The sequence below is a fragment of the Alosa alosa genome, chromosome 17 (assembly GCF_017589495.1).
Source record: "Alosa alosa isolate M-15738 ecotype Scorff River chromosome 17, AALO_Geno_1.1, whole genome shotgun sequence".
In the NCBI taxonomy this organism is placed as follows: Eukaryota; Metazoa; Chordata; class Actinopteri; order Clupeiformes; family Clupeidae; genus Alosa; species Alosa alosa.
In genome coordinates, this window is record NC_063205.1 from 1,707,492 (window position 1) to 1,731,547 (window position 24,056).

The 24,056-nt window shown below is 43.1% G+C and overlaps 1 long non-coding RNA gene across 1 annotated transcript; it reads right to left on the bottom strand.

The window, feature by feature from the left end:
- Positions 1 to 283: 283 nt before the first annotated feature.
- LOC125310806 lies at positions 284 to 3,078 on the bottom strand. Its single transcript, XR_007196359.1, has 2 exons — positions 2,368 to 3,078; positions 284 to 669 (listed from the first exon to the last, which is right to left on the bottom strand). It is a non-coding gene; the product is annotated as an uncharacterized LOC125310806 (long non-coding RNA).
- Between the last annotated feature and the right edge of the window lie 20,978 nt (positions 3,079 to 24,056).

The window sequence follows — 24,056 nt, forward strand, 5'->3', positions numbered from 1 at the left end:
ATGCATTAAATCTGTTCAGTTATTTTAGAGAAATAGCTTAAAGGTGGCCACACAGCCTTGGTAACATTTTAAGACTAAGCCATAAACATGTCAAAAACACATAGGCTAAATAAGAATCAATAACAACTTAAATGTGAAAATTTTGATTAATACGGCAAGATAAGACACCCACTGTTTCAATAACACACTTGTAACTCAATAAGCAATCAACTATTTCAATAAAATACTTATAACTTTCAGCCGGCTGGTGAGACTACAGCATGAAAAGGATGACTGATACATGTTAGGTTTTCAATAGAATTTTTTATCAAGTTTTCAATGTGTGTTTAAAACAAGAACAGAAACAAATGCAGACTGGGAGGAAGGAATGGTGACACTGCAACATAAAAAGGAGGTCTGACACTCATTTAGGTTTCCAAAAAATAAAAAGATTTCAGTTTCCAAAGTTTGAACAACAATTGTGTGTGAACTACACAAAAGACACAATGTGGAAGGGGATGCAACACATTTGGCTGGAGTCAGGAGTGTTATGGGAGGTGTGGAAGATGCTGGATCAACACAACTCCATTTGTGTAAGGGCCCCATTGTGTGGACAAACATAAAAAATGATCTTATCTGACCATTCCAGTCATATATCGCACACCCTTCTTGTCCTCTGCATCCTTGGTCCTGGATAAGCAGAACAGGCACAGTGGAGAATGGAGGGAGAGAACAGAGCAGGTAACACAGAAACCTAAGCAAGAGGCCATCTCCAGCAAGAGGTCATCTCCAGCAAGAGGCCATCTCCAGCAAGTTTTACATACCCATACACAGCTGACCATTTGCAAGGCTGGTTGGGGGTGCCACAAGTCCACACAAAAACTATAACAATAACAACATGAAGAATTTTGTTGGGGATTACTTTCAGAGTGATCTATGCCCTATCAACCTGACTACACTTTTCAGTTATCCAAAAAAAGACATTTGTCCTACTTACAAAGATCACTGACCTAATGAAAGGCCCTCTTGTCACGTCAGTCCCTTCCACGCAAACTTGTATTTGGCAAATTACTTGGCAGATAAAGCAATCAAAATTATTACACCAAGAACACCAACACGAAATGCAAAATTACTGAAAACTAAATTAACTGAAACCGATCATCAATTGGAGCAAAAAATCCTACTGTAGGCTACTATGCAGACGCTATACTGTCCCACGACCACGCTTGTGCCACACTCGCCTTGTTTGGAACAGTGATAGTGGCACAGGACTGGGCTGGCAAGGGACACAAGAGCCACTCACCAGTAACAACAACAATAACTTATAATAGTCTAGGTTTTGCTCCTACTGCTTCCCCTGAAATTCATAACTGAAATCCCCTCGTTCATGAGTCGTGGACACTAGCCTACTTCATGTCATGTTCAGCCCACGGTTCAGTTCATAACGCCAAAAAACTCGCCATCTAGCAAGCTAATCTATATCAGGTTTAAAGACAATAATCACATTCATTTCCTCGATTTTTCACCCGAAGAGCATTAATCACAAACCCATTGATAACCAGCACATCTGAATATAGAGTTACCATGCTGTATGAAATGTATTTTATCAAGATAAAGTTTGTGTTCCCCCTCATAGCATGTCTAACGTTAACACTATGTAAGTGAATGAGCTGACTAGCTAACGTAAGCTAGTAAGCTAACGCAATCAGGTTTGAAAAGGATACCATTATAAACATAATAAAAACCTGTTGACAACCAACCTATCATCCAAAGTTCCCCTACTACAATAGGCTAACCAAATGTGTTTTGTCTGAAATTCATTATTGACGTAGGAACATTATCTTTAAGCTAGCCTCTCTCCACATCAAGGTTTGCAGGCTAACTTTTGCCTTTAAAATTTCGGTCAACATTTAAGCAACAAATATCAGTTAAACAAGCAGCACAAAAACCTCAAAGAACAATACCAGTATCTACTAGTGCAGTCGGTATAGGAAATGCATGTGCCAATTGGTATAGGAAATGCATATGCCAATTGGTATAGGAAATGCATATGACCATTGGTATAGGAAATGCATATGCCCATTGGTATAGGAAATGCATATGACCATTGGTATAGGAAATGCATATGCCCATTGGTATAGGAAATGCATATGCCCATTGGTATAGGAAATGCATATGCCAATTGGTATAGGAAATGCATATGACCATTGGTATAGGAAATGCATATGACCATTGGTATAGGAAATGCATATGCCAATTGGTATAGGAAATGCATATGCCAATTGGTATAGGAAATGCATATGTGAATTGGTATAGGAAATGCATATGACCATTGGTATAGGAAATGCATATGCCAATTGAAAAAACGTCATACCTTCGTCTACTTACCACTGACAATATCAGGCAGAAAGCAATGGAAGTGAATGGGGCTAAAGCCGTGAATGTCAAAGTTAGGGACTTTTGAGCTCTGCATAACGCCGAAGTAGCCTGGAAAAAGCGCCGTCATTGTTTCCTATGGAAGTCTGTGGGAGTGTCGCCACTCTGTTTTTCTACCGCTCTGATCAATGGCTTCTGCTACAATACTGAATGGCTGTGAGCTCTCTCTGCCTGGTAACGCACGCTGTTTGAATCCCATTCTGTGCCACTTGGCTGCCTGCTCTCTCTACTGTCTGATCACCTCCACCTGGTCCTACGATGCTCCACTCTACTCTCTAGGGTTGGGCGAATGAAGCCCCACGAGGCTTTGGAAGGTTCTTCCTGATTGTATCGTAAGTGTTTCGAAGTGTCAAAGCATTGAATACAAAACAGTGACATCTGGTGGTTAGCAGACATAACGGCGGCCCTCATTAGCGATTAAACAATCACAGACGAAGCCACATGCCGACCAAATGGCCCTTCTCTGACACTGGTAAAACAGAGCGGAGAGACAACGTGTTCTGTTCCCTTTTGAGTAAAAACTATTAGGCCTACAGTCATTGGAATAAACATTATAGTTTTGATATGCTTCTAATGATTCGAATTGAAAATGTAATGTGCTTGGTTTTAAATAATGCTATGTTTCCGTGAAAATCTCAAAATGGCCTTGGGAGGGTGGTAGCGTGTTCGTATACCGCATGCCGGGGTTCAAATCCCGCCATGTTCATAATTGCCATGCGTTAGCATTATTTGATATTGCATGCTTCTCTATAGTGGTTTTGTTTAAGACTTCATTTGATGTTTTGCAAAATAACGTAGGCTAATTGCTGCAGATGACCATAGCAGTGTCAGATAACAAAAAACATATAAAGGGCATTGTGAACAGTGGGGGTTGTGAAAACATGGGGCATTGTGTACAGTGGGGATTGTGAAGTGCTTGTGTAGGGCTACAATTTTAGAAGGGTGCTTGTGCAACAAAACATATGTGTTGGGGACTTTAACGGTTTATCGGACACGTAACGCTTTAGGGATTTGATACAAGCACCGGTGCCCCTGTGTCAAATGTCCCATTTAAACTTTTCAGTGACGTCCGAAGCTTCGTACGTCATCAGTCACGTGACCTTACAACTTTGATACGCGCTCCGATACATTGTGCCGAAGCAGTTTGCTTCGCGGAAGTGACACGAGCTTCGGTGCCTCGTGTCAGACTTGCCATCCCTACTGCTCTCCACTCTAATCACCTCCGTGTGTTTCCCCCAGGACTTCCCGGATCATCCAGCTCCTGGCCTCGCTGCTCGGCTACTGGGAGAACACACACACGCAGACTCTTGGAACCCCTGGAACCCCCGTAACCCCTGAAACCCCTGGAACTCCCGTAACCCCCAACCCTTAAATAAACTTTCTAACGTGACGCTTTTGTGGTCCTCGTCCTGTTTGGTGTCTGACCGTAACCCTATTACCTCATCCTGTTCTTGCACTGATATAGTTTTTTATAGTTTTTTATATTACCTTGTCTACATTATACTCTCCTATTTGTCCAAATTATTTATGCTGGTCTCTAGACCTTACTCTTGCACTCTTGCACTGTTGGACTAATGTTGGACTACTTTTTGCACCTTCACCATGACACTCACTCTCTTGAGCATCTTACCATACACACAGAACTGGGTGTTTCTTCAACTCCGGGCTCTTTTGGCCTTTCAACTTTTAGAAAATTAATTATCTCCAAACACACATTCAAAATCATTGATTAACTCATTACTATGTCTTGAAACAAAGTATGATACTGGGCACAATTGCATGACATGGAATATTGTTATTTTTTATCAGTTTTCTAAAGCGTAAGGGAAAAGTGTCATTTCCACCTCAAATGATGTCCTTTATTTGCAGATTATACAATATAATTCATTATGTTACATTATATATCAGTTACCATGTCTATGACTACCTAATCATACCACATTACAAATCCTAAGACTTTGTGAACTAAATGTATATTGCTTGAAGTTGCTCGGTACAATTAATTATGTTTTTCATAATCAAAAGTACTCTTTATTTTAAGTATACATAAACTAGAGGTACCGCAGAGCTATCTCAGAATTATGAACAGGCAAGATGGGGGTGGGGTTGTATAAAATGTATATTACATGTGAAATCTATGAACTAATCATGTTTTGGTACTTGTTGTCTAGCAGATACCAGTGAGAATTGAGTGTGCATAATGCAATTCAGTGAGACAGTTAGAATCATATAGGCCTTTCAGCGTGACTTATTTTTGTGGAAAACATGTGCTGGACTGGGCGGCGGTCATATTTTGTACCGCTCTGCGGTACATCTAGTTTTGCATATTTTGACAAAGTTACAGCTGTGGTGGAAATGACGTTGAATAAAAATACTCTATTCTCAAGTGATGGTTACAATGATTTTTCTTCAGTTTCTGATCACCATATGTCTCTGATATTTGCCATCAACCTTCCTCTTTAGGAACACTATGTTTTCCCCTGGTAAACAAATAAACCTTTTTAGGTAAAAAAGTACATATTACTGGAAATAGTTTGTGTGGGAAATGAAATGACGGAAAACCTGGGGACACTGATGTTTTCCCTAAAATATATATATATATTATAATAGTATAAATATATTATTTGCATTAGAAATTGAAATGGTATGTGTTTATTTAACTCTTTCTTGCAACAAACATAGTACAAAATCATCTAGGTTTTATTTGTCTTTAGTGTATTTTAACAGTTAAAGGTTACAAGTCTGGATTGGGGACAAGCTCAAAACCGCCAAATCCACTGATAAAAGCCCCTCTAAGAGCAGTAAATCAGAATATATAGGCATGATTAATTTTTATAGGATGCTGGTGATCTGGCCTTTGCAAATTGACATGATTGAAACAAAAATATTATATTTTTCCACAAAAACAACCACAAGGACACAAAAGTGCCTGTAGTTGGAGAATCAACCAACTACAGGACTACTGTTGGACTACTTTTGCACCTTCACCATGACACTCACTCTCTTGAGCACCTCACCATGCACACAGAACTACAGGCCCTGTCACTACAAGCGTCTCATGCTTGATCACCCTCAAGCACACTGGATTTTTTACATTTACAGTTTTTTTCAACTGCTTACACACTAAATCTTTGCTTGTCACACAATTTTCTAAACATGTCCTCCAAACATCATAACCCGACACCAAATCTTCAAAACCATACACTAATTCTCAGTGTTTGACTCAGTTTTCAATGGACTAAAACACATTTTGCAAAACACCACACACAATTTTCTACCTAACACACAAAAATCTAACAGGAAGTAACTTGATTTCGTTCTTCAAACACAACCCATCAAAATGCCACACTAAATCACCAGTCGTCCACTCTTTCTCTTCACATGTGTAAACACTTTTTATTTTACTGAACACCATCCAATCATTGCCTTAGTATAGGTCTATGAATAGATATACACTCTATATAGGTATGGACCCTTTCAATCTGCTCCTAGAGGATTTCGGTTGAAATATTCAGAACCAATGCAGATACTTGAAAATTACAGTAATCGGACTTTAGCTTACAGTAATGTTCTACAAAAAAAGTTGACTTTATGTAAAATTTGTCTTTTACTCTATTTTTGATTGTCCCCATGTTACAGTACCATTAGCTCAATACATTTGTCTGTGCCTCCAGAAATGCCTTAGGAACGCTTACTGTAGAATTGTTTGTTTCTGCAGTTGAAAGGGTCTATAGGCCTATGAATACATACTGTACACGAACCTCCCCACACACACACACACACACTTGTCTTTGGAAAAAAACAAAATCAGTGTTTTCAAAACTCCATGTACATCTGGTGGTCACTGTATTCTTTTTTGCTTTTTTTCTTGTTTGCTGTAAAATACTGTATACGCAACAGCAAATTATTTGGGAAAAATCACTGTTTTTGGTTTCAATATTGCTTGCATTTTTACTGTGTATTTCAACTTCTCTTTGTTGATACCATAACTTTCACTCTTGTATGGAAATATATATAGAAAGCATAAGACAGAAGAGCTTTAGGTTTTGAGCAACAGTGTGTACATGATGTATCCAAAATGTCATATTATGACAAAAGTGTTTGTAATGTGAGGCGAATGTTTGCTTTAAAGATGTGTTTTTGACATTTTGAATGTTGTGTGTCATTTTGCTGGAGATGTGAGGCATTTTGCATTTTGTGTGAGCAGTTGTGGGTTTTGTGTGTGGAGTTTTGAAAAATAGACACAGAGTTTTGAAAACGTGCGTAAACAATTGTAAAAAACTGTAATTTATATAGTATATTTAGTATTTAGTTTTGTTAGTTTTTCTTATCTTCTACTGTCTCTATTGTACAGTGGAGTTTGGTTATATGTTTATACTTATACTTATATTTACCATTTCTGCTGTAAGTGCATGTTGTGTGTGATGTCTGTATGCTACTGAGACCTTGAATTTCCCCTTGGGGATCAATAAAGTATCTATCTATCTCTATCTATCTACTTCAGACGATCACCGCGGTGATAACGATACACTGTGTGTGTGAGTGTGTGAGTGAGTGTGTGTGTGTGAGTATGGGTGTGTTATTGCTGATTATGTAACAAGGCAGCAGGCTGGCGATGAAGTCCTGGGCCCCAAAGAGATAAAACAGGTGGAGCCTTCACTTTAAAGTTAAGTTCACACACACACACACACACACACACACACTGAAGTGTCTTTATGTCCTTTCACACATATGTATTTGGTTAAAGAGAGTTAACAACTCCAACACTATCCCTATGTACACACATACACACACACACACATAAACACATACACATACACATACACACACACACACAGCATCCTTCCTGAGCTCTTTGAGTGTGGCAACCCATCATGCAGGAGCCAGAGGGGCCGAGTGACATTCTTCTGTGTTTCTTCCTGCTTTTCATCACACACACACACACACACACACCATCTCACCCAGCCCCCCTCACAAAACACAGAAAGGGGAAAATGGCCTTTTCCTTCCTCCAGTGCACACACACACACACACACACACACACACACACACACACTCCCAGGAAGAGGAAGATAATGGAGACATAGAGAGAGAGAGGGAGAGAGTGATAGAGGAAGAAAGCGGGATAGAGAGAGAAGGAGGTAGAGGAGGGTAGAAGAGAAAGAAGGATAGAGAGAGAAGGAGGTAGAGGAGGGTAGAAGAGAAAGAAGGAGAGAGGGAGAAGGAGGTAGAGGAGGGTAGAAGGAGGTATAGAGGAGGGAGGTAGAGGAGGGTAGAAGAGAAAGAAGGATAGAGAGAGAAGGAGGTAGAGGAGGGTAGAAGAGAAAGAAGGAGAGAGGGAGAAGGAGGTAGAGGAGGGTAGAGGGAGAAAGAAGGAGAGAGGGAGGCTGAGAGATGGAGAGGTGTGTGAGACATGCAGAGAAAAATAATAGAGAGTGTGTGTGTGTGTGTATGACTGTGTGTGTGTGTGTGTGTGTGTTTTGTATGTGTGAGTATGACTGTGTGTGTGTTTGTATGTGTGAGTATGACTGTGTGTGTGTGTGTTTTTATGTGTATGTGTATGACTCTGTTTGTGTGTGTGTGTGTGTATGACTATGTGTGTGTGTGTATTACTGTGTGTGTGTGTGTGTGTATCTGTCTCTAGCCCGGTCCATTTTGTGTGTGTGTATTTGTATGTGTGTGTATGACTGTGTGTGTGATTGTGTGCGTGTGTGTGTGTGATTGTGTGTGTGTGTGTGTGTGTGTGTGTCTCTAGCCCGGTCCATTTTGTGTGTGTGTGTGTTTGTATGTGTGTGTGTGTGTATGACTCTGTGTGTGTGTGTGTTTGTATTGTGTGTGTGACTGTGACTGTGTGTGTGTGTGTATGACTGTGTGTGTGTGTGTGTGTGTGTGTGTGTGTTTATTTAGGTAACTGGTATGACTGTGCGTGTGTGTGTATGACTCTGTGTGTGTGTGTGTATGACTGTTTGTGTGTGTGTGTGTGTGTGTATGACTATGTGTGTCTGTGTGTGTGTGCGTGTGTGTGTGTGTGTATCTGTCTCTAGCCCGGTCCATTTTGTGTGTGTGTGTGTGTATGTGTGTGTATGACTGTGTGTGTGTGACTGTATGTGTGTGTGTGTGTGTGTGTGTGTATCTGTCTCGGTCCATTTTGTGTGTGTGTGTTTGTATGTGTGTGTATGAGTGTGTGTGTATGACTCTGTGTGTGTGTGTGTTTGTTGTGTGTGTGTATGACTGTGTGTGTGTGTGTGTATGACTCTGTGTATGTGTGTGTGTGTGTTTGTATGTGTGTGTATGACTGTGTGTGTGTGTGTGTGTGTGTGTTTATTTAGGTAACTGGTATGACTGTGTGTGTGTGTGTGTGTTTATTTAGGTAACTGGTATGACTGTGTGTGTGTGTGTGTGTGTGTGTGTGTGTGTGTGTTTATTTAGGTGACTGATATGACTGTGTGTGTGTGATGTGACTGTGTGAAACGGACTTCATAGCAGGCTATGCCAACCACCTTTCATTGGAACTCCTTGCTCTCACTGAGACTTGGATCAAACCAGAGAACACTGCCACCCCGGCTGCACTCTCCACTAAACTTACACTATCCCACACCCCTCGCCCATCTGGACGAGGAGGCGGGACGGGCCTGCTGATCTCCAACAAATGGAAATTCACCCCGCTACTGCCTTCAAACAAATATGTCTCATTCGAATTCCATGCCATCACAGTGATCGCCCCAGCAAAACTCTCTACGTGCTGGTCATCTACCGCCTCCAGGCCAACTAGGCTTACTTTATTGACGAACTTGACACTCTGCTATCCTCCATCCCTGAGCATGACTGTCCGCTTCTTGTTCTCGGTGATATGAACATCCACTTAGATGCCCCAGGCTCAGCGGACTTTTTGGCCCTGGTCCACTCCTTTGACCTCGAACTGGTTCAAAGCCCACCGACTCACAAAGCTGGCAAAGAGCTTGACTTGATCTTCACTGAACTGCAGCACAGACACCCTCATGGTGACGCTTCCATCTTTCTGACCACTTCTTCATCCAGTTCAACGCCAGCCTGACAGAACAGCCTCCAGCTCCTCAGCCCGATGGTCACGCCCGCCCGCCCAACATCCGGAACCTGTCTCCAACGCACTTCTCCTCTGTGGTTGCCTCCGGTCTACCTCCACTCAACACCTTCTCCTCTCTGGAGGTTAATGAGGCCACAGACTCGCTCTGCTCCACACTGACCTCGTGTCTAGACGAGCTGTGCCCTCTTACCACAAGGCCAGCTCGATCCAAACATTCTCATCTATGGCTAAATGATACCCTCCGATCATGGCGCACCAAACTCAGAGCCGCGGAGAGGAAATGGCACAAATCTCAACTAGCTGACGACCTCAAAACTACCAGACACTCCTGACCTCCTTCTCAGCCAGCATCACTGCTGCTAAGACTGCTTTCTACAATGACAAAATCAACAGCGCTACAGACACTCGAAAAACTTTTCTCAACCTTCAAATCGCTACTCAACCCTCAGCTGCCTCCTCCTCCATCCAGCCTTACTGCAGATACCCTCGCCTCATTTTTTTTACAAACAAAGTGGCGGCAATCAGCAGTCAATTCTCTACATGCCCACTCAACACATCTGACTCAGATACCGCGACTCCTACAACCTCTAGGGACTGCTGGAACATCTTTTTCAGCATTCACGCCTCTCTCGAGTGAAGTGTCCAGACTCCTGACATGCAGCCGTCCTACCACATGCCTCGCTGGACCCTATACCCCACGAGCCTACTTCAGTCCATCAGCCCGACCATCGCCCCAGCTATCACACATGTGATCAATGCCTCGCTAACCTCCGCACATTTCCAACAGCGCTCAAAATGGCCCGGTAACACCGCATTTAAGAAAGCTTCTCTCAACCCTGCTCAAGTCGAGAACTACCGCCCTGTCTCACTACTGCCTTTCCTATCCAAAGGCATTGAACGAGCAGTCTCCAAACAGGTCTCTGACTTCCTTTCACAGAACAACCTTCTGGATCCAAACCAGTCTGGGTTCAAAAGCGGCCCACTCTACGAAAACGCTCTGCTGTCTGTAACAGAAGCCTTAAAAGAAGACAGGGCGACCGCCGGGTCATCAGTACTCATTCTGCTTGACTTATCGGCTGCCTTTGACACGGTTAATCACCGTATCCTTCTCTCTATACTCGCTGACATGGGAATCTCCGGTTCTGCTCTCTCCTGGTTTGAATCCTACCTCACAGGACGCTCGTTTAACGTATCATGGCTTGGTCAGCTATCTGCACCTCACCATCTCACCACAGGGTTCCCCCAGGGCTCAGTGCTGGGCCCCTCCTCTTTGCTATCTACACCACCTCCATGGGACAGATTATCCGTTCGCACGGCTTCTCATACCACTGCTATGCAGACGACACACAGCTCTATCTGTCCTTTCCACCTGACGACCCCCTGGTTTCAGCACGGATCTCGGATTGCCTCTCAGACATAGCTACATGGATGAAGGCTGAATCTCTCAAAGACTGAACCGCTGGTCATCCCAGCTAAACCTACCATCAGGGCTCCGAACCGGTTCAAGGAACGAAAACGAACGGAATTTTACGGAATTTTACGAGGAGCGGAAACGGAAACGAAAACAAAATGGTCTTCAACTGTTCCGGAACAGAAACGTTATTCTGAAATCCACAAAACCGGTTAATAACGTTTTTTTTTCGTTCTCTATATAACAGCCTAATAATTTGATTTCTGCAGTTTGAAAAAACCCCCGAATAAATGGACCTTTGGTCCAAATGTGTATATTTTGTTTTGCCGTTGTAATGTAACCTATCCGTCTGCCACTTCGGATCTTAGGCCAGCTCGTAGCGTAGGCTACTGAAACTGATTTGGAAATTGTTTGTAGCCTATGCGTAATAGCCTATTTTGCCTGTCCACGCCTTGTCGTTTTTAAAGTCGGGATTTGAAATGTTTTAGCAATTATAGCCTATTCTATGTAGAAGAGTTAAGCGGGAAATTTGAGATAGGCCTTGTCAGCAACAGACAGGTTTGTTTATAAACAGGGTTGGAATTATAGCGCAAGCCTTTAAAGATCTCCATATAACCATGGGGCAGCCGTGGCCCACTGGTTAGCACTCTGGACTTGTAACTGGAGGGTTGCTGGTTCGAGCCCCGACCAGTGGGCCACGGCTGAAGTGCCCTTGAGCAAGGCACCTAACCCCTCACTGCTCCCCGAGTGCCGCTGTTGTTGCAGGCAGCTCACTGCGCCGGGATTAGTGTGTGCTTCACCTCACTGTGTGTTCACTGTGTGCTGTTTCACTAATTCATGGATTGGGATAAATGCAGAGACCAAATTTCCCTCACGGGATCAAAAGAGTATATATACTTATACTTATATGGATAAAACTTAGGCTACAACCAGGTAAGGAGTTTAGCACATATCCAGAAATATTTTTGATAAGAAATTATTTATAGGCATGGGTTAGGCCTACAGTAAGTCTGTAGGCTATGGGATGGATAGCCCATCTGAATGTTTTTGGATGCCGCCTGTGATTTTATTATTTTTGGGCATAGCTACGGTATAGGCTAAATCAAGGGGAAATAATGAGTAGCCTACGTCTATTCTAAGGTAAAGTCCACAAAAATAGACTTGATAGGCCCGCCAAACACTGCCGGAACTTTAAGAACAAACGATATTTTGCGTTCCGAACCAGTTCAGGACCGATATGTTGGTGGCGGAACGCATGCAAGAACGAAAACGTTAAACATAGGCCTACCTGAACCGTTTGGAACGGAACGTTTGAAAAATTATTTCGTTTTCAAGCCCTGCCTACCATACACCATGACATCAACATCAAATTTGACTCCCTGTCTGTTTCACCGACCAGGACTGCAAGAAATCTAGGAGTTGTTCTCGACAACCAACTAAACTTCTCAGATCATGTTGCCTCAGTCGCCCGGTCATGCCATTTCGCACTCTACAACATACGGAAAATCAGGACTTACTTGACTCAAGATGCTACCCAACTTCTGGTTCAGGCAATAGTCATCTCACGACTTCGACTACTGCAATGCCCTCCTGACAGGTCTCCCAGCCTGCGCAGTGAAACCACTTCAGATGATTCAGAACGCGGCGGCGCGCCTGGTCTACAACCAACCCAAAAGGGCACATGTTACCCCGCTGCTCATCCAGCTACACTGGCTACCTATGGCGGCCCGCATCAAATTCAAGTCTCTAACGCTTGCCTACAAAGTAGTCTCCGGTTCTGCTCCCACCTACTTGAATGCCCTCATACAGACTTACACTACCTCCAGACCGCTCGCCCTCTGACAAACGGCGTCTAGCTCTACCACCCGGTGCACGCTCAAGCCAATCCAAACTTTTTCTCATCTGTTGTTCCTCGTTGGTGGAACACACTGCCAGTTCCTACAAGGGCAGGGACATCCTTTTCCACTTTCAAAAAACTCCTGAAGACCCAGCTCTTTAGAGAACATCTACTCTCATAGCAACACTTACAACAAGTCTTACTGATCCTAGCACTCACCAACCGTTTTAAACTGACAAGTAACTGTTAAAAACAGCACTCACCAACGCACTTATTCTTACTGTACTCTAATGTTTTTCTTTAAACTGTCCTAAAATTGTGAGAATTGTTCTAACACTTACTGTTTACCATGTTGTTAGTCGCTTTGGTTAAAAAAGCGTCAGCCAAATGTAATGTAATGTAATGTAATGTGTGTGTATGACTCTGTGTGTGTGTGTGTGTGTGTGTGTTTATTTCATGTACCCCTGGCTGCAGCTTGCAGATCGGGGCTGGGCTCAATGTGAGGCGGAGCACAAAATCAGCTTGTCATTTCCCGTCCTCTCTGTGTCCGTCTATTTATCCGGACTCGGAGTTCAAGGAACAATGCTTCACTCTATAAAAGCGTATCCTCCTTGAACTACTGCCCACGTTAATCATGTCCCTTAACCCCCTAGCCTTCTAGAATCTGTACATCATCGGCATTTCTTGGGTAGCCTAATCTAAGTAGGTTACGCTATAAAGATCATTACATCCAGTCTGCATAAACATAGGCCTATGGCAATAACATTATCAATATATTTTATCTCTAGCCTATCTGTATTTTCTTTAATAGTTTAGTAGCCTGTGCGAGTCCCAATGGGAACAACAATAATATAATATAATACCATAATATTGGCCTCTATATAGCCTAGCCTATTGTTTATGTGCATGTTTTTAATTAACAGCGGCATGTACCTTTGTTACAACCTTGATGCAGCCATAAAAAAGTGCGATACAGTTGTAACAGTATAGGGTCATGAATTTAACAGTTCTAAAATCGTGAATCCTGCTGGCTTAGACAAAGAGCTTTTGTTTTCATATAAAATCAAAAAAAAAGTCCAAATGTATGACTGTTAAAGCTAATTTATTGCATTAGCCATTGCAGATATGTCACAGTGATGATAGTTCACCTTTATTTTGGTCCACTTGATAAAACCAGTAAATATAGTTTATAAACTGCTTATTTCTTACATGTCTGAAGCATTTGGTCCAACAGTGATATTTCAAGTTAATCTGTTAACTTTAATTGGGTGTGATCGCGGCACAAAAATCAAAATCCATAACTCGCAATCAGAAGTGTTGCGCGAAAAAATCAGTTCATTTTGCCATAGAGATGGGTTACAATTTTCATTTAATTGCATTTGCTATGACTATATAAATGGCACTTAACTTGAAACAGAGGGACTGAAGATATAAGTGACATGTTATTGAAGTCCACACGCTCAAATTTCACAAAGCAAACTTAAACAAACAGTTGCGGTTTTAAAAAAAAAACGCGATGCTTGAATTTTGCACCTTTTTATCTCTGGTCTATTAAGTAGACCATTCATGTTTGGATGGCTGTAAGAATTACATGCTATGATCTTTCCATAGCTACACCATATCTTGAGAATAAAACATTGTTACATTTGTAACATTGTACATTTGCTGTTACAATTGTTGGCTACCAGCTCCCGTATACGCATTGCACAATAGCACTTAAGTGCAAAGGTTTTTTTATTTTAGCCCGTGCAAAACAGTGCCACCGTTAAGGTGAGAATATAGGCTACCTACCTAATAGGCCCTAGCCTACTGTTAGCCTAACAAGCGTCTAACTTGCTTTTATAGATTTAAGCATTCTTCTTAGAGATTATGTTGAGAAATATAACTTGTAGGAAACCATGTAGGCCCTACGGACATGGTCAGCATGAGAAGACGTGCTGAAGGTGGGCTGAGCTCAACGTTGCCCACAGCGTGAGAAAGAAGACGTGCTGAAGGACGTTGCGCTCCGCTCCACATTGAGCTTAGCCCAGGGGCTTCTCGTTAGGTAACTGGTATGACTGTGTGTGTGTGTGTGTGTGTGTGTGTGTGTTTATTTAGGTAACTGGTATGACTGCTATTCCCGGTCCCCTCGGGTGGGTCGCAAGAGAGGAGGCCCCTTGTCTTTGAGTCGAGCTTACACTGACAGAATGATTGATCACTCTCTCAAAAACACACACAGTCACACACACACACATACGTAGCAGGAAAGGGTATGAAGTGTGTGAGTGAGTGAGTGTGTGTGTGTGTGTGTTCATTTCATTTCAAAGTCAAAGTCAAAGTCTGCTTTATTGTCAATTTCTTCACATGTCAAGACATACAAAGAGATCGAAATTGTGTTTCCTACTATCCCACGGTGGAGACAAGACATATTTTACCAATTAGGTCCACAGACAAACATAACATTCAAGTAAACAATATAAAAAGTAAAAATAACAAGGCACATACAATGAAGAAATAAGAGCAGCAAAATTTGGTAGAAATTGTGCAATTGTGCATACAGTAGACAGTCAATATAATAGTGCAAAAGTCAGGCCAATAAATGGCTGAGGTAGTTTTGTTTGACCTAAGTATGCAAGTGGCATAGTGGTGCAAGTTATGTAAGAGCAGCAGAAGTGTTCAGGACAACAGGACAACAACAACAAGTTGCAAGTGGAGGTGCAGGTGGAGTTGCAGGTGTTCAGGGACAACAGGACAACAACAACAAGTTGCAAGTAGTGTACAAGTGGAGTGCAAGTGCAAGTGGAGTAGTGCAAGTGGAGTAGTGCAAAGTAGCAAGTGGAGTAGTGCAAGGGAGTAGTGCAAGGCAGCCATTGTGGGTCTAAAAGTCCAGGATGTTATGTAGCTGAGGGTGGAGGGGGAGAGGGAGTTTCAGGATCCTTACAGCCTGGTGTATGAAGCTGTTGGTGAGTCTGGTGGTGCGGGAGCGCAGGCTTCTGTACCTCTACCGTGAAGCACCAATAATCCTTCCAGCTGTGTTCACTATGCGCTGCAGGGCTTTCCTGTTGTATTCAGTGCAGTTTCCGCCCCACACAGCGATACAGCTGGAGAGGATGCTCTCAATGGTGCCTCGGTAGAATGTGGTCATGATGGCTGGTGGAGCACTTGCTCGCCTGAGTTTCCGCAGGAAGTACAGGCGGCGCTGAGCTTTCTTCACCAGTGATGCAGTGTTGGTGGTCCAGGAGGGTCTTCACTGATGTGCACCCCAGGAATTTGGTGCTGCTCACTCTCTCCACCACAGCACCGTCGATGGTCAGTGGCAGGTGTTGGGTGTGACCTTTACGGAAGTCAACAACAATCTCCTTGGTCTTGCTGACATTCAGCAGGAGGTTGTTGTCCCTGCACCACGTGGTCAGAAGGTCGACCTCCAACCTGTATTGAGTCTCGTCGCCCTTGGTGATGAGACCCACCAGAGTTGTGTCGTCAGCAAATTTCACTATGTGATTGTTGCTGTAGGTTGCAGTGCAGTCATGCGTCAGCAGGGTGAAGAGCAGCGGACTGAGCACGCAGCCTTGGGGGCCCCTGTGCTCAGTGTGATGCTGCTTGAGGTATTGTTGCCAACACGTACTACTTGGGGCCTCTGACAGAGGAAGTCCAGTAGCCAGTTGCAGAGGTAGGTACTGAGTCCCAGTTTGTCAAGTTTGCAGATGAGTTGTTGTGGTATTATGGTGTTGAATGCAGAACTGAAGTCTATAAACAGCAATCTCACATATGAGTCTCTTTTTTCCAGGTGTGTGTGTGTGTGGAGTGTGTGTGTGTGTGTGTGTGTGTGTGTGTGTGTGTGTGTGGCTGGAAATTTCACAGTTACTCTTTAACTTCATGCTCCAGGACACCAAACACACCTGACATACAACCTGCATTCTACACACACACACACACACACCTGACATACAACCTGCATTCTACACACACACACCCACACACACACACCACACACACCTGACATACAACCTGCATTCTACACACACACACACATGACATATAACCTGCATTCTACACACACACACACACCACACACACACACACACACACCACACACACCTGACATACAACCTGCATTCTACACACACACACACAGACACCCACACAGACATACACACTCACAAGTTTGGTCCTTTGTGTGTATAAGTGTGTGTCAATGTACATGAAGGTGTGTGTGTGTGTGTTTGTGGACTGCAGTGTATATAGGTGTGTGTGTGTGTGTGTGTGTGTGTGTGGACTGCAGTGTATATAGGTGTGTGTGTGTGTGTATGTGTATGTGTGTGTGTATGTGTGTGTGTGTGTGTGTGTGTGTGTGTGTGTGTGTGTGTGTGTGTGACAGTAGGCTATGGACGGGGATGACAAACTCTATGGGAGGCCATATAGTGCAATAACATTGGAATAGTGGCACTACACACTGAACGTACTTGCACTACACACTGAAACACTGACACATACGCACTGGGCACTAGTACCACACTGGAACTCAAACAGCAACACAGTCACAAACCATTTAAATTTCCACATTTTCTCTCTTCAAATCTTAATCAATGGCTGGTAATCTAAAATATTCACTAAAATATGACTTCGCCAGACAAAAGGAGCTGGTATTACAATAGAATAGACACCTCACGTCTTTGTAATTTGCATTTTGCACTTTGCAATTTGCAGGAAGTTAATTCAGTGTGTGTGCAAGTGAGTTCAGTGTGTAGTGGAAGTTAATTCAGTGTGTAGTGTAAGCGACTTCTGTGTGTGTGCAAGTAAGTTCAGTGTGTAGTGTAAGCGACTTTAGTGTGTGTGCAAGTGAGTTCAGTGTGTAGTGCATGTGATGTTTCAGTGTGTTGAGCAATACATTTCAATATGTTGTGGAAGTTAATTCAGTGTGTACTTGAGTATCAAGAGTACAAGAGTAGCCTACATTTTCTAAATATTGCATTACTACTGCCACAGTGCTTACATTTATGTACAGAAACATCCTACATGGAGAAAAATGTTAATGTTAATACCTTGGAGGTCCGTGTATCATTCGTTCAGTTGATATTCAATTGAAAAAAATAAATAAAAAATGACTTGTTATTTCATTATTTGTTTATGAATGTTATCCAAACAAACAAATAACACGTTGTTTTCCAGGATTTTGATTTCATGGTCAAATCAAAAGTATAATGTTTAAAAAATGGCTTCAGGGCCGAAACTGATTTTGATATTTATTTGTTCCGATTTCTGTGACCTGGAAGTCTATCCAAGTCACTTTCTTGGTCTAGACCTGTCAGTGCTCAGTGTTGACAATTTAGTGACTTTGTTGCTAGATCTAGCGACTAATTTTGGCCATCCCTAGTGACAGAAAATATTAATTGTCTAACAACTATAGCGAGAAATTGGGCGACTTGCGCAACGATGGCAAACTCGGTTTCGTTGAAACGACAGAAAATCATCTCCCTTCTTATGCGGTTTCGTATATGAACATCGCGTTCGCCCAAAGCGTTGCCCCATGATTGTAGAAGTAATGACTGGCCTAGGCTATGTAGTATCAGCCCATGTTAGGGAAGTAGGCCTAGATATTCTATCAGATCTATCAGCTCAGATCATCATTTGTCGCCAACGTCATTGGAAGGCAGCCTGCTGCAGTAGCCTTCTGGTGAGATTACACCAAAGACAGTAGCTATGACAGGGAAACTAGGGACACACATCGTTCAACAAGCACATTGATCAAAGGAAAGAGGGGCTACAACTTCATTCACAAACAGAGCAAATAATTCAAATCGAGCCATAGGTGGGCCTAGGCACGTCTACTTGTCAGTCTTGCCCGTCCAATTACGTTCACCATCTAAAAAAGACGCGCAAGTCAACACTGTTCTGAGAACTCAAGAATCAGTCAAATCGCGAACAGGTGGCAGCTCCGTTTAATTGTCAGGTGTGAAATGCGTTCATATTCAACTTTTTATGTCATAGAGTAGACGCTGCATGCCTATGGAAGGAAAGGCTTTGCAGTAGGATTGTCCAAGCTGTTGCTTCAGTTTGTGTTTTAAGTTATGCGACGCACCGTTGGTGGGTTCATGTCGTTTTGCGCAAGTTTAAAATGTTTAGCCGACTGCGTAATTTCCCATTTTTGTTCAATAAGTTCTACTTTTCATGTCATGAATGTAACATGCCTGTGATAAGGCTTTGCAGTTGTACAATATGGTCAATCTATTGTCTCAATTGTGTTTCATGTGATGCGCTGAAGCTAGGCCTACATTCATGCATTGTTTTGCTCCAGTCCATGTTTCTGCCCAATTTCCCAGCTGTGATCAAATGCATTCAATAAATTCCATTATGTCATAAATATAACATGCCGATTAATGTTTGTATGGTGTATCTCATCTAGGCTTCTCTTAGGCTATGTTCAATCAAATTGGCTTTGCCTCTCCCCCACCAGCATGCTAGCCCTGCTCCTTAGCCACTACGCTACCACCTCCCCCACCAGCATGCTAGCCCAGCTCCTTAGCCACTACGCTACCACCTCCCCCACCAGCATGCTAGCCCAGCTCCTTAGCCACTACGCTACCACCTCCCCCACCAGCATGCTAGCCCAGCTCCTTAGCCACTACGCTACCTCCGTCCCCCCCAGCATGCTAGCCCAGCTCCTTAGCCACTACGCTACCACCTCCCCCACCAGCATGCTAGCCCAGCCTCTTAGCTACTACGCTACCACTGCCCCAAATCTCACTTTCATTACAAAAGCTGACAAGTCCAGGTGTTTACTGTAGGTCTATTTCAATAAAAAAGACAAGTTGTAGTTTAATGAAATTTGTCTTGTCTAGGTGCTTACTGTAGGTCTTACATGTCAATGGCAGTTACATCTTGGGAGGATTGAATACAATTAATTTTTATTCAAAAATGAAAAAAGACATAGAAGAGACATAGCAACAATGAAGGCTGAAGTTCCTCATTTTGAGAACAGTGTTTTGCATTCTGGTGTGCAGTGTGTAATGGTTAAATTGAAATAGCTCATACACGTGTTGTTTGAAGGCAAAATTTGCTTTTGTTGCATATTTTAAATGCTTTGGCACGGTTAGAGCCTTTTGCAAACAAAATGTGTCATTTTGACCATGTATCATTAGGGAAATAACATCAACTGGAATAACACCAGCAGAATTAACACCAGCAGGAATAACACCAGGGGAGTAACACCAGCAGAAATAACACCAACAGGAATAACTGCAGAGGACTAAGAGCAGAAAAAGTAGCACTGTTTGTGTGTTGGTGTGTGTTGGAGTGTGTGTGTCTACGTTGGCCCCAGGGCATCAGCAGCAGGAGAGGCCAGCTCAGTGGTGTGTGTGAGAGACACACACTTTCAGTCCTGTACATACACCTTTCACCCCTAACACCCAGTCCAGAGTGCTATCTTTGCACCTAAAATAGCAGCACACACACACACACACACACATCGACCTCTCTATGTGACTTTACCCCACATCTCTCTGAGAGATGACACACAGCCTTCCGTATCCACGCACAGCGTTCTGTTTACAGCAGTCACCATGACAACACGGCAACACAGGCTCAGATTCCTATTATTAGGCGAGGATCACACTGGCCAGCGGCGAGCGGCAGCGACGAGCGGAACGCAACGCTCAGACCATAATAACTTCTATCTCATTCCTAAGCAACACAAACGGTTTTCCTGAACTGACAATTGAATATGCTGGCGTTGCGCTTTGAAAGCTGAACCAAGTTCAACGCTCAGCTTGTTCAACACTAGCGTTCCGCTAGGGCTGCCACCGTTCCGCTGCAGAACCGTAGAGAACAATAGGAAACCGGCCCCTTGCCGGTCAGTGTGATCCCAGCCTTAGAGGAGAAAGGTTGAATATGACAGCACGTGTCATTGGAAGGCGGGCGGGTTAACTGCAGATCAGACTTAATAATACAGATGACCTCGGAGAGGGGTGGACACAGGGCCAAGCTCTCCAAACAGAGAGAGAGAGGGATAGAAAGAGAGGGAGAGAGAGAGACGAAACATACAACACACACACACTCACACACACACTCTATCCCTCTCTCTCTCTCTCCCTCTCTCTCTCACACACACACACAAACACACCTAATTTGTTAGATCAGAACACTGACGTGGTCCCCCACATCATGTGAGACTTATGGTAGCACTGAAACCCCAGTTCTCAGAATCAGTCACTGCCACTGCCATGTTCACACACACAAACTCAGTTTACACACACACACAAACTCAGTTTCCCAGAAGTGGCGGCGACCATTACCTCCTTTCTTCACAGGGAGACTTAGAATGTTTCAAGAGCTCTGAAGAAGGCAACACACACAACCACACACACACACTCTCTCGCACTCTCTCTATCCATATCTCCTCGGAGCCCTTCTGATTCTGCTGCCTTCTCTAGCAGCTTCATCGACAGCGACCTCATCATCCACTCTCATCTGTGTTCACAGTTACCTCATTCTCCTTTTCTCTTCATCAAACAGACGATAGCCTTTTGCGTTGTTTGCATATCCCACGAAACAAAGCTTCACAGCTTTCTTGTCCAGTTTTCTTCTTTCTACATCAGGGATATGCGCATAAGCAACACAGCCAAACACTCTCATGTGTGACACTCTCATGTCAGGTTTTTTGCCACACCATCTCTCGTAGGGTGTCTCTTGCTTCAGGAGGGATGTGGGAAGCCTGTTCTGTATGTAAGCTGCAGTTGCTACAGCCTCTGCCCAGTACATCTTTGGCAGCTTGGCATGAGACAGCTGATACTTCTAGCTGCTTCTATTAATGTCCTATTCTTTCTTTCTGCAACTCCATTTTGCTGTGGTGAGTGAAGTAGTCAACTCATGGTGAATACCTTGAGCCCCTAAAATATTCTTGAAACTCCCTTGATGTGTACTCACCACCAGAGCCGGACAGTAACGGAGTACAGTACTTGAGTACAGTGTTGAGGGATCTGTAATTTACTCGAGTATCATTTTTGGGGAGTACTCATGACTTTGGGCACTGAAGTTACATTTGACACAGACAGATGCAAATATTGTACTCTTTACTCCACCAGACAGACATTTCTATCCATAACCGTGAGAGTACCCGAAGGATCTGCTTTTACTTGAAAAGGAAAAAAAGAAAATCTTGCAAACCCCTCAATTTGTTCTTTCCCTCTCAAACGTGATTGGATTGTGCAGGCGCCACTGATTGGGACAGCCTATCAGCAATCACCTTCAGCTTTCCGCCAAAGTCAACTCCATGGTCAGATTTAGATAAGAGACTAAACCATGGATCGAAACAATGGATGAAGACGCAGCAGGTCCATCCCGGAATGTGCCAACCCGTGGCCCCACCTCATGAGACTATTTCAATTTTCTGAACAAGTTAATGATAGTTTTCGCTTCAAGTGTTTCAATTACAAATTAGTATTTTGTATTTGAAATACATATTTTAAATACATGTATTAGAAATACTGCCCATCCCTGGCAACATGGTAAAAAGATGAAAATGACTTGATTTTACTTTCAATTCCTTTTACATTCAAGGTATTAACATTAACATTTTTTATAACTCCATGTAGGATGTTTCTGTACATAAATGTAAGCACTGTGGCAGTAGTAATGTATTTAGAAAATGTACTCTTGTACTCTTGATACTCAAGTACTTTTAAAAACAAGTACTTCAGTACTTTTACTTAAGTAGACATCTGACTGTTGTACTTTTACTTGTACTTGAGTAAAATTTAGCAAAGGGTATCTGTACTTTTACTCAAGTAATGAAGCTGTGTACTCTGTCCGCCTCTGCTCACCACCGTTGTCTGTTCTCAGTTTTGTGACGTTTTGCCCACAATCATTGGAGAATGTTTTCTCAAATTCCTTGAATTTGCTTAGGACTTCACTTTTCCGTTTCATAAAGTATACCTTGCAGCATCTAGAGTAATCATCGATAAAAGTCACAAAATACTTTGCTCCACCTATAGATTCAGTCTGCATGGGACCACAGACGTCACTATGGATCAGCTGCAACTTGTGTTTAGAGCGTATTTCTCCCACTGGCTTGTATGGCTTTCTAGAGAGCTTGCCCTCCACACATCCTTCACAGAAAGGAATCTCTTTCTCTGCAGAGAAGTCCACTCCATTCACCAGATCTTTCAGTTCCTTCAGCTTTGTGACCCAGGCGCTGGTGCCACAGGCTGGCTGATACTGATCCACTTGATGCACCATTACAGACAGACAAACTTCCTTCGATGTCCAGCTGATACATCAGATCTTTGTGTTCCCATTCCATCTCTCCAACATATGTAGCAGCGAGACTTCTTGAACTGCACTGTGTTCCCTTTTCTTGTAGCAGCTCCCACTGAGAAAAGATTCCCAGATAACTTTGGAACATACAGCACGTCATACATTGTGACAATTTTTGCATCACTGACTTAAAAGTCATCCTCAGTCTGACATTGCCAAGTCCTAGGGCGTCAACCACCCTGCCATCACCGAGTTTCACAGACTGTGCTTTTGAGAATTGCTGGTAGCCTAGTCTTGAAGAATTTCTTTATCACATGTCATGTGCTTTGATGCTCCTGAATCAATCAACCATTGAACCTGTTGTGGCTTCTTGATCGGGTTTGCTTCTTTAGCGACAAAGGCACATTCAGGGGCCGTTTATACGAGAACAATTGCGAAGGAAGACGACAAAATATTTGATCATAAGTGCCTTTCGTTTCCACGGTGACCCCGCCATCGGGGCTTGAAGACGCACAAATCTGAAGACTCCTTCCAGAGTGTAGAGTTTTGAAGACGACCCGGGTTGCGTCTCCGTCTAAACGGCTAAACCAAAGATCCTTGATTACCTCTCTGGCTAAACTGTCAAATTAGAATGTCTGCGCGTGACGTACCGGAGTTCTATCACCCCACTACTCAGCGGTCTGGAATGCAAATCCAATCGAATATCACATACTCTTGCATCTTCATATAAACAAAGATTTCCCCCTGAGAATGCTCGTCTAAACGCGAAAAAAAATGATGAAGACGAGACGCCACTTCTGCGTCTTCTCTTTTCCTCGTCACCGTAGAAACGGAGCCTCAGACGAGTCTTCTGCATCTTTACACGTCATGCTTTTAGCCTTGTGGGTTTTCTTTTTCCAACTTGGACAGTCACGCTTTATATGTCCTTCTTTCCCACATTTGTAACATCTCCACAAGCTGGGTCTTTCAGCTCCAACTGCCTTGGAGTTAGCCTGCATATTTTCACGAAACTGTATGACATGGCTAATGCACCACCTGACGTAGCATCTTTGAAGTTATCAGTAGCATTCACTCGTTTTTGCTCTTCATTTATTAATGCT